Here is a 15300-nt window from a genome sequence, read left to right as displayed (position 1 = left end):
GCATTTTTTCCTTCAAAACATGTGCAAGGACAATATTCAAATACGCAGGAAATCAGAGAAAAACAGGTGAAAACGTTGAAGGGAAGACTTCAAGAGTTATTACACCCGCATCTATATTGTATCGGGTCCACAGTATAATCACAATCGGTGCTCAAGACTTCCGGGGGTCCTTTATACATCGAGACCATGGCATCGCCGATGGCCAACGGCCAATCCTCTTGCGGATGCGATATGAAATTAAACCTACCTTAATGTTGTCATCGGGTCCGCAGCACATATATCGCAGTCGGGGGTTGAGGGTGATGACACATAGTCTAATCATCAACTATCACATCACTGATATATATGTATTTGTGCATATATACATTGTGATTACCACAGATGTGATATAAAAATAGGGTGCGATATAATAGGACCATCGGGTCCACATACATTATCGCAATCAGAGGTTTCGGGGGTGACACTTAATAGAACCCGCTAATATATTGCTCCATTGTTTCCTTTCTATCGGTTCTATGTGGCTCCTCCAATATTATATATTGCTCTATTGTAATACTACTCCGTTAACTGCTCTTCCGTTGTGTCCTCCACTCTTCCTCTATGCTCCTCTGATCGGTCTTCCTTTGGATTCCAAACCTTTGGCATATATTACTTCTCCTGTAGCTCTGATAGGCTCTGTTTATGCTCCTCCGATATGGCTCCTCTTGCTTATGGCTTAGCTACCTTGATGGCCTTGCTCCTGTCTCTTCATGAAACTGTTCTACTTCCCCTTGGCTCCATATCATCATCTAGTATCTAGAATATTGCCATATTGACATCAATGACAACCTAGGTCAACAATATCCCCCTTTGTTATTGATGGCAATATTTTTCTTCTCTCCCCCTTTGACATCAATGGAAAAGGGGTTCTCAGGGACTCCCCCTATCAAACTACTTCTGTTCTTCATGAATGGTAGATTTTCATGGGTCTATGACTCCCCCTATCATAGTGCTCTTCTTATTTTTACTCAAGATAGAAGGATTGATGCTTTATCATTAATTAGCACATTATTCCCTCTTCATGTCTGAGAACTACTTTATCATGCCTTCAACAATGCTTAAAGATGCTCTACTTCAATTCTTTCAATTAGATTGCAAATAGCCATACACCAAGTGTCCAAGTCCAGGATTTTATGCTTCAATCCATATTGTTGTCTCAATAGGTAGAGTTGAGAGACCTTCATGGTCCGAATCAAGCGAAACTGCCACTGAGATTTTCTTTCTTGCTGTCTTTTTTCAGATCTGAGTTCCTTTGTGTCTTTGTGCTTCTCCTTAAGTCACTGCCATCAAGTATTCAACATCATTGCATTTGAATGAAATGGTGAGGGGTTGTGCCTCACTGTTGTTATATTTTCTCAGTGACCAGTCTTAGCATAAGTTATATATGACTGCACCACATTCTCCTTTCTATGAGTCATATTTTCCTTATGTTCTTGTACATATCTCAGCAAGTTATTTCCCTAGCAGATTTAGATATCCAATCTGTGACTTTCTTTTAAAATCATTCTGTTGATTTTCATCTTTTTGCAATGCTTCAGTTTGTTATATGTTGCCAGCTGCTCTTACTTCAAACTCCATTCCAGATGTATCTGTTTGTTTGAAGATTGCCTCTATTAGTGTCCATAATTTCTGTTCTCACATCAAATCCCTGAGTCAAGACATTTAGCATCTGTAATATCAACACCATAATTATTTTCCCTATTTCTCTAGTATTAGATGCCATTCTCTATTGTTCCAAATACTACTTAGAGATTAAGTGGAAAGCATCTTTAACAACAGTCCAAAGAATGGTTACAGGATCATGTTCTTCAGTGGAGTACTCCTGAGAAATGATCTTCATCAAAGAATGATTGTTAATATAGCTCAACAAGGATTTCATCAGGACCCTTTTCACTAATAGCTTCTGCAATAATGATCAAGAATCACAGGCTCCCCCTAACTGTATGCATCATCTCTTTTGGCAGAGTCTTCCCATATAATGCTTCGATTGTCAAAATTGAGGCCAATGACATATGTTGTTGGCTGGAGAGCTCAAGTGACTTTCAGATTGTATTTGCTTTCTTCTCCATACTTGTGTAACTTTCTTCTTTTGCATGGTTCTAGCTTGTGTAAGAGCCCATGTTAAGTTACAATCACGTGCCATATGACCAATTTTATGACACTTTAAGCATTCTACATTGTTCATTAATAAGAATTCATGACTTCTTCCTACAAAATTGTTTCATGGAGATTGTTGGGGACTATAATATCTATCTCTATGGGATGGTTGGGGACCATAACATCTATCTTTATGATATGCTTTACAAGCTTTTTCCATGTGATCAAATTTTGTACAAGAATAACAATAACCAAAAAATGAGCTTTGGTACCTCGGAGATGGAGATTTCCTTAATGTACTTCTGAAGCCTTTCTGCCTTGAGATCCTTTGAAGATAACCATTGCCTCTCGCATCTTTGACATCATCTACCTTTCTTCTTGGAGTAGGATTTCTTCTATTGTAGCCTTGATTTTTCTCCTTGCCTTTGCTGGAACTAGGAGCATCACCATTTCTTTCGGGCTTCTTCACATCCTTTTTGTTTAAAGCATTTTCATTCTTGTTTGAGGATTCACCTGCATACCCAAGACCTAATTTATCAAATGGACATCTGTGATAGCTGAGCATGTCATCCAAGGCTTGAGAGCTCTTCAAGGTTTTGTTCATCCCTTCCACCTTTATTCTAAGAAAGACAATCTCTTCTTCCAATCTTTCACACTCATTATTCTTCTTAGCAAGTTGTTTCTCAGTTTCTTCCTTGATACGAGTAGCTTCATCTACTTCTATTTTAAGGCAGATGATATCTGACTTCATTTTGAAGATTTATTCATTCTTTGCTTGACTGCTCTTCATTTCTTCCTTGATCCTTGTAGCTTTACATGTTTCAGCCTTGAGAAGCTTGATGTTAGATTTTAATTTGAAGATTTCTTCATCCTTTGCTTTCAGTTGAAAGATCATGGTGTTTCTTTCCTTTCCTATTTCAACAACCTATCCTTCTATCGCTTCCAATTCTTCCATGGACTTTTCAGCTCCTTGTGCTTGTTTCCTTGCTTCTTGTAGTTGAGACTTGAGAGAGGAGGCCACTACCTTGTACTGACCAATCTCTTCTTCAAGTTTGTTAAAGCTCTTGTGCCTTTGTTCAAGTTGACTTGACAAGGTATCTTCTTGCTTCTTTGCTTCATTCAATTGATTTGTCATGGATATGACATCTTCATAATGCTTTCTTTTGCTTTGATGAAATTCCTTCTTAAGCTTGGCAAGCTCTTCATCCCTTTCTTGTATTTGAAGCTTGATGAGGTCAACTTTCTTCCTTATTTGATCTTGGTCACTAACCAGTGTTATCTTCTTAAGTGCCTCATTTTCCTTTTTCAAATTGTTAATCTCTTCCATGGCAGTCATAAGTTGAGCGAGGAGTTCTTCTATAAAATCTTTTTCATTCTCTTCATCTTCTAGGTCTGCTTTAGCCTTGATGTCATCATTCTCATTTTCAGCTTCTATGATGGGTTCTGAATTTCCTTCTTGATTTCCATCATCTTCTTGACTGATGTTCATGGTCAATGCTCCTTTTGAGTGAAGGTCATGAAGTTTGTCCCATATACCCTTTGTTGATGAAAATTTTCCTAGATTGTTCTTTATAGAATCAGGTATCCCTTTCAAGATTTCCTTCATTGCTTTTGCATTGTACTCCTTGGATTCTTCATCCATCCTGCTATTAGCAATCACTGATTTCCAAATTTCAATGCCTTGGTTCTGTAAGAAATTCCTCATTCTTGCTTCCCATATATTAAAGTTCCCATTGAGCCTTAGAGCCTCCTCAAATTGTGTTATGAAACCAGCTCAAGAAAAAGATAGAAAAGATAGATCAACGCCTTAGAATTCAGCCTCTTCGAGGGGGCAACCTCCTTTACATTACATAAATGAACAATTCTTGGATGATTCAAATGACAAAACCTCCTTTCTATATATAGGAGTCTAAGGAGTCACAATATAATCCAGCCGACCTAACAATAATAATATAAAGCCACAAAAATAACAATAGAGGGATTCTATGGGCACATTAATAACAATATGGGGGCAATGGGGGCACAACAATATAAATAAGGGGTATAACTACAATAGTAATGGGGTAATCACTAGTATTATAGGGACCCAACATGCCCTCTCCTTCAAAAAAGTGTTGTCCTCAACGCTTGAGTAGTTCTGGATATTTCTGCATAAAATTCTCATCCTCCCATGTGGAATCTTCAGCGGATAAGTTCTTCCACTTGATAAGGTACTCTGAAATTGATCGATTTCGTAGCTGTCGAGTTCTTGTTTCTATACTGCTTCCGGTTCCAATATAATTTTTCCTTCCTCGTCAAGTTCTGGCAATATTGTTTGAACTGGGAGCTTGTCGCCTATAACCTTCTTTAAGCATGAAACATGGAAAACTGGGTGCAATCGAGAAGTTGCAGGAAGCTCCAATTTGTATGCCATAGTACCAATCTTTTGCAACACCTTGTACGGACCATAATACTTTGGTGATAATTTATTATCCTTCTTAGCTTGCTTGAGGGACATTTGCTTATATGGTTGTAGCCGTAGGAATACCCAATCACCTACATCAAAACTTCTTTCACTGCGATGTTGATCTGCCTGTTGTTTCATTCTATTTTGTGCCAACACGAGGTTATCCTTTAAGAGTTGGAGGACTTGTTGTTGATGTTCGATGTGATGTTCCACTGCCTGAACCTTAGAATTTTCTCTTAAATATGATGTGATGGATGGTGGTTGATACCCATAAAGTGCCATAAATGGGGTCATTTTTTTTGTTGTATGAAAGGAAGTGTTATACCACCATTCAGCCAGAGGCAACCATTTGACCCATTGTGTCTGTTTATCAGATACAAAGCAACAAAGATATCCTTCCAAACATTTGTTTACTATCTCATTTTGCCCATCAGATTGAGGATGATAAGATGAGCTATGAGCTAACTGAGTACCAAGACAAGAAAATAATTATGTCCAAAAATTCCCAGTGAAAATGGGATCTCTGTCACTTACAATAATCTTTGGGTTTCCATGTAGCTTTTGAATTGTTTCCATAAATGCAGTAGAAACTGTACTGGCTTTAAATGGATGTGATAATGCACAAAAGTGTGCATACTTGGTAAGTCTGTCAACTACCACCATGATGACACTCTTTCCTTCAGACTTGGGTAAACCTGTGATAAAATCCATTGAAACCTCCTCCCAACATTGGCTTGGAATGGATAAAGGTTGTAATAGACCCAGTGTCTTAATTGTTTCAACTTTATTTTGTTGGCAAACCAAACATTCTGCCACAAACTTTTGAATATCTGATTTAAGGCCATCCCAAAAAAATTCCTTCTTAACCCTGTGGTAAGTTTTTAAAAATCCTGAGTGCCCTCCTAAGGAAGAAGTGTGCAATTCCATAAGAATCTTTTGTTTTAGCTGGGAATTCTTACAGAGGTATAAGCGATCTTTGTACCATAACGAATCATTTTTCCAGCTAAATGTATCAGACGTACTGGAATCTTGTTGTAGCTTTCGAATAAGTGCCCACACTTCTTCGTCATTCTTCCATTCCTCCCTTGCTTCATTTATCCAATCTGGTTGGATGATAGAAATAGCGCACAACAATGCTTCCACATCCTCATCCTTTCTTGAGAGTGCATCTGCCACCACATTTTGCTTCCCTTTTTTGTAGATGATTTCAAAGTCATAACCCAACATCTTTGTGACCCACTTTTGTTGCTCTTCAGAGGATAATCTTTGTTCTAAAAAGTATTTAAGGCTATCATGATCCGTTTTTACCTTGAAGTGTCTTCCCATTAGGTAGGGTCGCCATTTCTTAAGTGCATGGAGTATTGCCAACATTTCCTTCTCATAAATAGCTTTTCTTAAAAACTTTCCCTTGATTGGATGACTTTCAAAAGCAATGGGTCTTTCATCTTGCATTAAAACAACACCAATTCCATTTCCTGAAGCATCACATTCCACAATAAAGGTTTTTGTGAAGTCCGGTGTAGCTAAGACCGGTGCTTGGCACATTGCCTCTTTAAGATGTTCAAAGGCCTTTGTTGCTTCCGGAGTCCATGAAAATGCATCTTTCTTCAATAATGTTGTTAGAGGTGCTGCTATTCTCCCATAATTCTTAACAAACTTGCGATAATACCCTGTCAACCCAAGAAATCTGTGCAAATGCTTTATGGATGTGGGGATTTTCCATTCCTTAATGGCTTTAATTTTGCTAGGGTCTACCTTAACTCCTTCATGAGATACAATATGACCCAAATATTCCACCTCCTGGACTCCAAAAAACATTTGGATCTTTTGGCATATAATTGTTTCTCCTCCAATAGTTGTAGCACCCTGTCAACATGTTCAACATGATCCTTCCAAGACTTGCTGTAGATAAGTATATCATCAAAAAATACTAACACAAATTTTCTAAGGAATGGTTTGAAAATTGAATTCATCAAACCTTGAAATGTTGAAGGTGCATTGGTAAGGCCAAAAGGCATGACCAAAAATTCATAATGACCCTCATGAGTTCTAAATGCCGTTTTCGGAATGTCTTCAGTCTTCATTCTGATTTGATGATATCCTGAACGAAGATCCAACTTGGTGAAGTAAATTGATCCATGCAATTCATCCAGTAATTCATCAATGACAAGAATGGGGAACTTATCTTTAATAGTGAGCTTGTTGAGCTCCCTATAATTCGGACACATGCGCCATGATCCATCCTTCTTGTGCACCAATACTACTGGAGCAGAGAAAGAACTTTGACTTGGTTGAATTATACCAGCCTCTAGCATTTTGGCAACCATACATTCAATTTCACTTTTTTGGACATAGGGATATCTGTACGGCCTGATGTTTGGAGGAACACTTCCTGGAATCAGATGAATAGCATGATCATGATCATGCATAGGTGGGAGACCTTTGGGAGTCTCAAATACCTTGGAATGATTGTCCAGGACTTTTTGGAGATCTGGAGAAATAGATGATTCTGATGTGGAAACATCTAGCGAACATAATTGTGCAATTACACCCCTTTGCTCCTTTTTTAGAAGCTTTGTCATACCATTAGAGCTGATTATCTTTCCTGGTTTCCCTGCAATACCCCTTAATTCAACTTCCTTTCCTTCCGTAGAAAATTTGATGAAAAGTTCTTGAAAATTAAAAGCTATTGTACCCAAGGATTGTAGCCATTGGACTCCTAGTACAACATCAGCACCTCCCATTGGAATGGAAAGAATTGGGCTAGTCAATACATATTATATTATGGCACTTTCCAGAGCAATTTATTGTTCTTCCATTTGCAATCATCACTTGACACTCTGGTGCTGGATATAGGAAGCAATTCAATTCTTTTGCTACCCTACAATGAATAAAATTGTGGGTGCTTCCTGAATCAATCAACACTATTACCTTTTTCTTCTTGATTTGTCCTTCTATCTTGATGGTTTGAGGAGTGGTAATTCTCGCCAATGCATTACAAGATATGGTCGGATTTATTTCTTCATCTAGGCTTTGTTCCTGGAGAATATCATGTTCTTTTGACCTTTCTTGCTCCTTTTCTTCTTCCTCTTCACAATCTATGTAGAATAATTTCTTCTCAGCACACTTATGACCTTTAGTGTATTTGCTATCACAACTATAACAAAGCCCTTTTGCTCTTTTTTCTTCCAATTGTTGTGGTGTCAACCTTATAGGTTGTGGAAGACTAGGGGCAACTGCACTTCCGTCTTTATAGTTGTGAGTGGTATGCTTCCTGGTTGCCATAATTTTGCTTTCCATTTTTCTTGCTAACCTGAATGCCTTCTCTAATGAATCAGGTTCCCAAAGTCGAACATCATGTTGGATATTATCCTTTAAAGACCCTATGAACACATCAATCCTATGCTCCTCTGGAATATCTTTAACCCTTATGTTCAATTTTTGGAACTCCTCAATGTGCTCCATTATTGAACCCTTTTGTTTGAGACTTATCAATTGGCTAAAAAAAGTGTTGCTTTTTGTATCCTCATAATGTGCTATCAATTCTTCTGTAAAAATTGCCCAAGTGATAAATTGTTTACGAGAGCAAAGCCATTGATACCATACAAACTGATTTGGTTCCAAATATAAAGTTTCCATATGTACCTTTTGTGTGTTTTGCACATTATTGAGATCGAAGAACTGCTCCATCTGTAATATCCATGTGGCGGGATCCTTGCCATCAAACTTCCTCATATCGATTTTTGGAATATTGTGGGTCTTCGATCCAACATTAGAGTCTATGGAATCATGATTAACATTTCTTTTGTTCACATCATGAGTTTCCTTTACAACGTTTTCACCATTAGTAAGTATTTCTTGTAGAAAATTTGTCAAATATGTCTTCAAATCTGCCATGTCTATCTTCAAAATTGTCCTCAAATCTGCCTTCAGATCATCCATCTTAGCTTCCATGCCCTTTATCTTAGATTCCACGCCATTTATCTTAGCATCTGTTAGCTTTTGTGGGCGTGACATTTGTTGCACTTGTTCTTGTAATTTTGATATATCATGTAGCATTTCTTCCTCTTCTTCATGCGTCATGCTAGAGCTTTCAGGTTCCTTACTAGGTGTTTGCATTTTCTTTCCTCGGGGCATCAGTTACCGATACTAATGCTTTACTATGCCCTTTGAATTCCTTCAAACCAAGCTTATGCAAAAATTTAAAAAAAAACTACACACCTTTTTTTCTTTGTAGAAGCTTGATATTGAATCTGATGTATCTCTGTAATTTCGAATCATCCAGTTCTGAAATTGTGACCTGTAGTAGCCTTCTATGTCCTCTTTCCAATGCCACTAGTCTGATCCAAATTGGATTCTCCAAGAAAGCGTTATGCACAATCTCCCGCAGTGACCTGATTATAGACTAGTTCAGTAGAGCGAACTTGTATGAAGTGCCACGTGTCACTGTTTCAACCTTTGACTCTGAAAAATATATAAACGAAAACTACAGTCCGTCCTCTTTCTATACCTTCTTACGAAATTTCAATCTGATGCTCAGAAAGAAAGTTATGACAATTTTCCCCCGGTCACCTGTTTTGAGTGTCACTTAGGAGTCTGCAAAAAGACCAACTTCCTGAGATCATATCTCCGAAAATATCGCGCAAAAATCTCTGAAATTCGGACCCAAGGTTCAGCACGATTTCTTTTGAAATGGGTTTTTTTTGCGACTTCTGAAACGCTACAGAAAAAACGTTATAGCAAATATTCCACGATGACCTTTTTGGAGCAACGAAACCCTAGAATCCAAAGCTCTGATACCAAATGTTATGAAACCAGCTCAAGAAAAAGATAGAAAAGATAGATCAACGCCTTATAATTCAGCCTCTTCAAGGGGGAAACCTCCTTTACATTACATAAATGAAAAATTCTTGGATGATTCAAATGACAAAACCTCCTTTCTATATATAGGAGTCTAAGGAGTCACAATATAATCCAGCCGACCTAACAATAATAATATAAAGCCACAAAAATAACAATAGAGGGATTCTATGGGCACATTAATAACAATATGGGGGCAATGGGGGCACAACAATATAAATAAGGGGTATAACTACAATAGTAATGTTGGCATTATGATTCAAGTATTGTCCTTGATGGCAACTCACTCAGAGGATGGTACAGGTGCTCAGAGGTTGGTACAGGTGATGGCAACTTAATCAGAAGACAGATCTTAGTACAGCATGCCAAGGAAGTTCATATACGCATGTTCGTTAAGCCCAAGTCGCGTGTACACGCAAGTTGGTTTCAGAAAAAGCGCGTGTATGTGGAAAAGTATCTTTGGTCCATGGTGGTTAGTCCTTGGAAGTTGTGCCTATGATTTCGGACCATTGTGTCTCGACGGGCGTGTCGATCCCTAGTTTTGAAGTTGATGGTATTGTGTTACTATGGTTTTGGCTCTTGGTATTGAACTAGGCCTAAGACTATATAAGGAGAAGAAGATCATTAGGCAAGATCATCTTTCGACAAGGCTTGAATATCTAAGAGAGAAAGAGATCTGATATGCAGGTTCTGGGTTGCTTGATCTAAGCCAAGGAGAGATCACATCGGTTGATGGAAGACTAGATCTAAGGATAGATCGGGATCTAATGGTTTGAAATGCACTATCATGATATGGTTGATTATGCGTATTTCTAGATCTGCATATCGTCGCAATGTTACGTTTTGGATCTAACTAATGTCTGGTACAGCTGCAAATTGAGAAAGTTTATTTTTAGATCTGTACGCAGGTTGGCTTCGGTAAAAGCGCGTGTATACGCGGGTTTTGCTCATTGAAGTAGCGTATATCTTTTGAAGCTTGATTTTGGGTTTACAGTGGGGTCTGACTGTTATTGCAGAGTTCTGTAGTCTGCTCTGTGTTCTGGTAACTGGTGATTGACAGGGTTCAGTGGTTCAGTGATTCAAAGTTTGGTTGTTTTATGCTTCAATGATCTGTTGTGGAAATTGAATGATTTGTGGTCTTCAGATTGTAATGTTGTGCTTCAGGAATATCCAAGTCTGAAAATGTATGAAAAGTGATATCTGAAAGAAGGAAGATTGTAGGTCAGCACCTACGTACTAGTATCTTGGCTAGTACAAGAGCAAAGGGGGTTGGAGCTCCCTTCCAAGGAAGTTTGGAGAACGAGAGAAGGTTGTAGCCTTCTGCAGGTTGTAGCCTGCGTACTGGTATAAGGCTGCACCAGTACAAAAGATTGTAAACTGAAGTTTCATATTAAAGAAAGATAGAGACAACTTGCAGCAGGTGGTTTTCACCCACATTGGGTTTCCACCTTATATCTTGGTGTTCATGTGTGTGGCTTTTTATCTGTTCTGTTATACTGCACATGTTTACTGTTAATGTGGTGAATAATGTCCTGATGCACTTAATTGAAGAATAAGCTAACTAAATTGTGAGTTTTCTTCTTATACGCTGTTTTACTTCGTCACAGTAGCGTGTACACGCTGGTTCACTTAACTGAAGTAGCGTATATGTTTCTGAGCATTTAAAAAGGTTGATTAATCTGATAATACTGATTCACCCCCCCTCTCAGTATTATTTCCAACAATTGGTATCAGAGCAGGTCCTTCAGAGAAGCTTGATCGCTTGAAGGAAGATCTTTCATCATGAGCAATTACGAGAAAGAAGCATCAATCAGGCCACCGGTTTTTGATGGAACAAATTTCAATTATTGGAAGGTAAGAGTTACTGCATATCTTCAATCTCTTGGTACAGAAGTTTGGGACATTGTAGAAACAGGCTATGCTTTTCCTTCAGCTACTCCTACAGATCCAGCTGAGAAAAAGGCATATGAAACAAATGCAAAAGCAGTCAGTACTCTATTAGGAAGTATATCTCAAACAGAATTCATGAAGGTCATGCACTTCAAATCAGCAAAAGAGATATGGGACAAAATGATCACTAGCTATGAAGGAGATGAACAGGTAAAGCAAGCTAAACTTCAAACTCTCAGGATTCAATATGAGACCCTCAAGATGTATAATGATGAAAGTGTGGCTAATTATTTTCTTCGGGTAGATGAGATTGTTAATTGTATGAAAAATTTGGGTGAAGAAATAAAAGAGACTATAGTAGTTCAAAAGATTCTAAGATCATTATCCCCCAAGTTTGAATCCAAAGTATCTGCAATAGAAGAAAAGGAAAATCTCAAAGTTCTCACTATGTCTCAGCTACATGGAATTCTAACTGCTTATGAAATGAGAAAGGGAGGTCCATCAGACAAAAGGGAAGCTGCTTTTAAGGCATCAAGAAAAGAAGATTACTATGAAGCAAGCCATGTTCCAGAAGAAGAGGAAGAAGAATCAAATTTTGTCAGAAATCTTCAAAGGGGTGCTGGAAGGTTCAGAGGTAAGCTACCTTTCAAATGCTTTGCTTGTGGAAGAGTAGGTCATTATGCTGCAAAATGTCCTAATAAGGATAAAGGAAAAGAACCTGCTAGATGGAATAAGAAACAAAGTGCAAATAAGAAAAGCTACTACACCCATGAAGATAGTGATGGCTTATCAAACAGTGATGAAGATGAACAAGGTAATAAATATAAGCTATTAATGGCATTTGAAGATGATGATTATGAGGATGCTGTAGATGTGGATAATCTCTATAATGAAATTACTAGACTCAAGAGATGCATAGAAGAAAAGAGTGTGATCATTGATACTTTGCAATTTCAAATTGATGAAAAGGAAAAACATCTTGAAAAACTAGAAGGTGAAATTGTTGGTCTCAGAAAAGAAATTGAGAAAACAAAAGCTATTAATCTTAAGTTTGTCAAAGGATCTGAAACTTTGGATGAGATTATCAATGTGCAGCGGTCTCCTCTAAACAAGACAGGTTTGGGCTATAATGGAGAAACCTCTCAAGCATCCACCTCAAAGAGTTATCTTGATGCAGCAAGAAGAAATGAGCAGAAGAACAATGAAGATAATCAGGTAAAGCAGGGACGAATTACAAACAGAAACTATCAGGGACAATCCTTCTTAAGGGTGAACAAAAGCTACAACCAACCACAGGTAAAATCTTCTCAGTTTGGCACAAGAATAGATGAAAATAGAAATTACAATCAGTTGGCTGGTAGATTCAATAACCGCAGAAGCTTCTTCAATGGACAATGCTTTTCTTGCCATAACTTTGGTCACAAAGCAGCTCAATGTGTTGCATATAAAACAATCATGACTAGGGAAGCTCAAAAACAAAGAAGTATGACAGGGATTACAAAGAGGACCTATAACAACTTTTCGGTTCTTGAAAATGAAGTTGAATGTTCTATTTGCAATAATTTTGGTCATAAAGAATCTGAATGCAGGAGCAGGTTTCAGGAGAAAAAGGAACAAGCCACGAGCACCAAAAAATGGAGAATAAAAGAACCTCAGACAGAAAGATGTGGGATAGCGTTTTATGCAGAAGGACAGGAAAATCTATGGTACATTGACAGTGGATGTTCGAAACATATGACAGGTGATAAAGAAAAACTTGAATCTTATTCTACTTTAGAAAAGGGAAAGAAAGTTTCTTTTGGAAATGATACTCCTGCAACTATAAAAGGAAAAGGTATTGCTCCTTTGAAAGAAAAAGTCAAAGCTGGAAATGTTTTGTATGTTGATGGATTGAAGCATAATCTTCTTAGTGTCAGTCAGATGTGTGATCAAAAAACCGAGGTTATTTTCAGATCGAATGGATGTCTTGTTCGTGATCTTGATACAGGTAAAACAGTTCTCAAAGGCAAAAGAACTCCAAATAATCTGTACATATTTGAAGAAGGACAACAACAATGCTATCTTAGCAAGGATGAAGAGCACTGGTTATGGCATCGAAGGTTGGGACATCTAAGCTTCTCACAAATAAGAAAAGCATGCAAATATCAGGCAGTTCGCGATCTTCCAGATATCAAAATTCCAGACAACACTATATGCAAATCTTGTCAGTTTGGAAAGCAAACCAGAACTAACTTTCCAGAAAAGGAAGGATCAGCTAGCTTGCCTCTTGAGCTAGTCCATACAGATGTATGTGGTCCATTTAGGAAAAGGACACCTCGAGGAGAAGAATATCTGATATTATTCATTGATGATTTCTCAAGGTTTGTTTGGTTAGGGCTTATGAAGCACAAAGATGAAGCATTCGAAAAATTCAAATCCTTCAAAGCATTGGCTGAAAATGAATCAGGACACAAAATTAAGTGCCTCAGATCTGACAGAGGTGGGGAGTTCACATCAAATGAATTTTTCGATTTCTGCGATGAACATGGGATAAGAAGAGAATTCTCTACAGCTAGAACTCCTCAGCAAAATGGGGTTGTGGAAAGAATGAACAGAACTATCCAACAAATGGCTCGTGCTATGCTCGATGAATCAGGTACTCCTGCAACCTTCTGGGGTGAAGCTGCACATGCTGCTGTTATCATTCTTAACAAAACAAATGTCCGAGTAAACAGCACTCAAACACCTCATGAGCTTTGGAGTGGTAAAACTCCTTCCGTGAAGCATTTCAAAATCTTTGGGAGCAAATGTTATATTAAGAATACTGATGAGCAACTTGGCAAACTTGAACCTAGAGCAGATGAGGGCATTCTTCTTGGTTATTCTCCACATAGCAAAGCATACAAGTGCTACAATAAAAGACTTGGCAGAATTGTTGACAGTATTGATATAGTGGTTGATGAGAAAGGATATATTCCTAGGCAAGTTCATCATGAAGACATTGAAGAAGATGAAGGTTACTCTCAAAGGCGAAATGATGAAGAAGAAGAACCTCAAGAAGAAGAAGAATCTCAAGAAGAACCAGAGGAGCAGACAAGAATAGAAGAGAAGACTCCATCCAGATATGTCCAAAAGAATCATCCAGAAACTCAGATTGTGGGGCAGAAAGAAGCAGGAGTACAAACAAGAAGGACACTTGCAGAAGCTTCAAGCTACTTGGCTCTACTCTCCTCCATTGAACCACAAAATGTGAAAGAAGCATGCAAAGATGAATGTTGGGTCAAAGCAATGGATGAAGAACTTGAGCAAATCGAAAGGAACAACACTTGGGAATTAGTTCCTAGACCAAAAGATAAGAATGTAATAGGAACAAAATGGGTCTTCAAGAATAAGTTAAATGAAAATGGAGAAGTAATTAGAAACAAGGCCAGACTTGTTTGTAAAGGGTATGCACAGCAAGAAGGAATAGATTTTGAAGAGACCTTTGCTCCTGTGGCAAGACTAGAGGCCATCCGAATGTTCCTTGCTCTCTCAAGCTTTCAAAACTTCAAGGTATTTCAAATGGACGTGAAATCAGCCTTCCTGAATGGAGACTTAGAAGAAGAAGTATATATTGAGCAGCCAGATGGGTTCATTCTTGGAAATGATCCAAACCTTGTATGCAGATTGAAAAAGGCTCTCTATGGGCTCAAACAAGCTCCAAGGGCTTGGTACTATCGGTTGGACAAATATCTTCACCAACAAGGCTTTTCAAAAGGATCAGCAGATAGCAATCTCTATATAAAAGTTGAAAATAACAAATTGCTAATTCTTGTTGTTTATGTAGATGATATTATTTTTGGCAGCAATGAAGAGACTATGAGTCAAAATTTTGCCTTGGTTATGCAGAAAGAATTCGAAATGTCACTTCTTGGAGAATTGACATATTTTCTTGGATTGCAAATCCAACAAAATGAAGGAGGTATCTTCTTGTCTCAAACCAAATACCT

This window comes from Pinus tabuliformis, chromosome 3_1, assembly GCF_031772625.1.
Source record: "Pinus tabuliformis cultivar Carrire ecotype Pingquan chromosome 3_1, CPIR1, whole genome shotgun sequence".
In the NCBI taxonomy this organism is placed as follows: Eukaryota; Viridiplantae; Streptophyta; class Pinopsida; order Pinales; family Pinaceae; genus Pinus; species Pinus tabuliformis.
Note: the sequence above shows the minus strand (reverse complement) of the source record.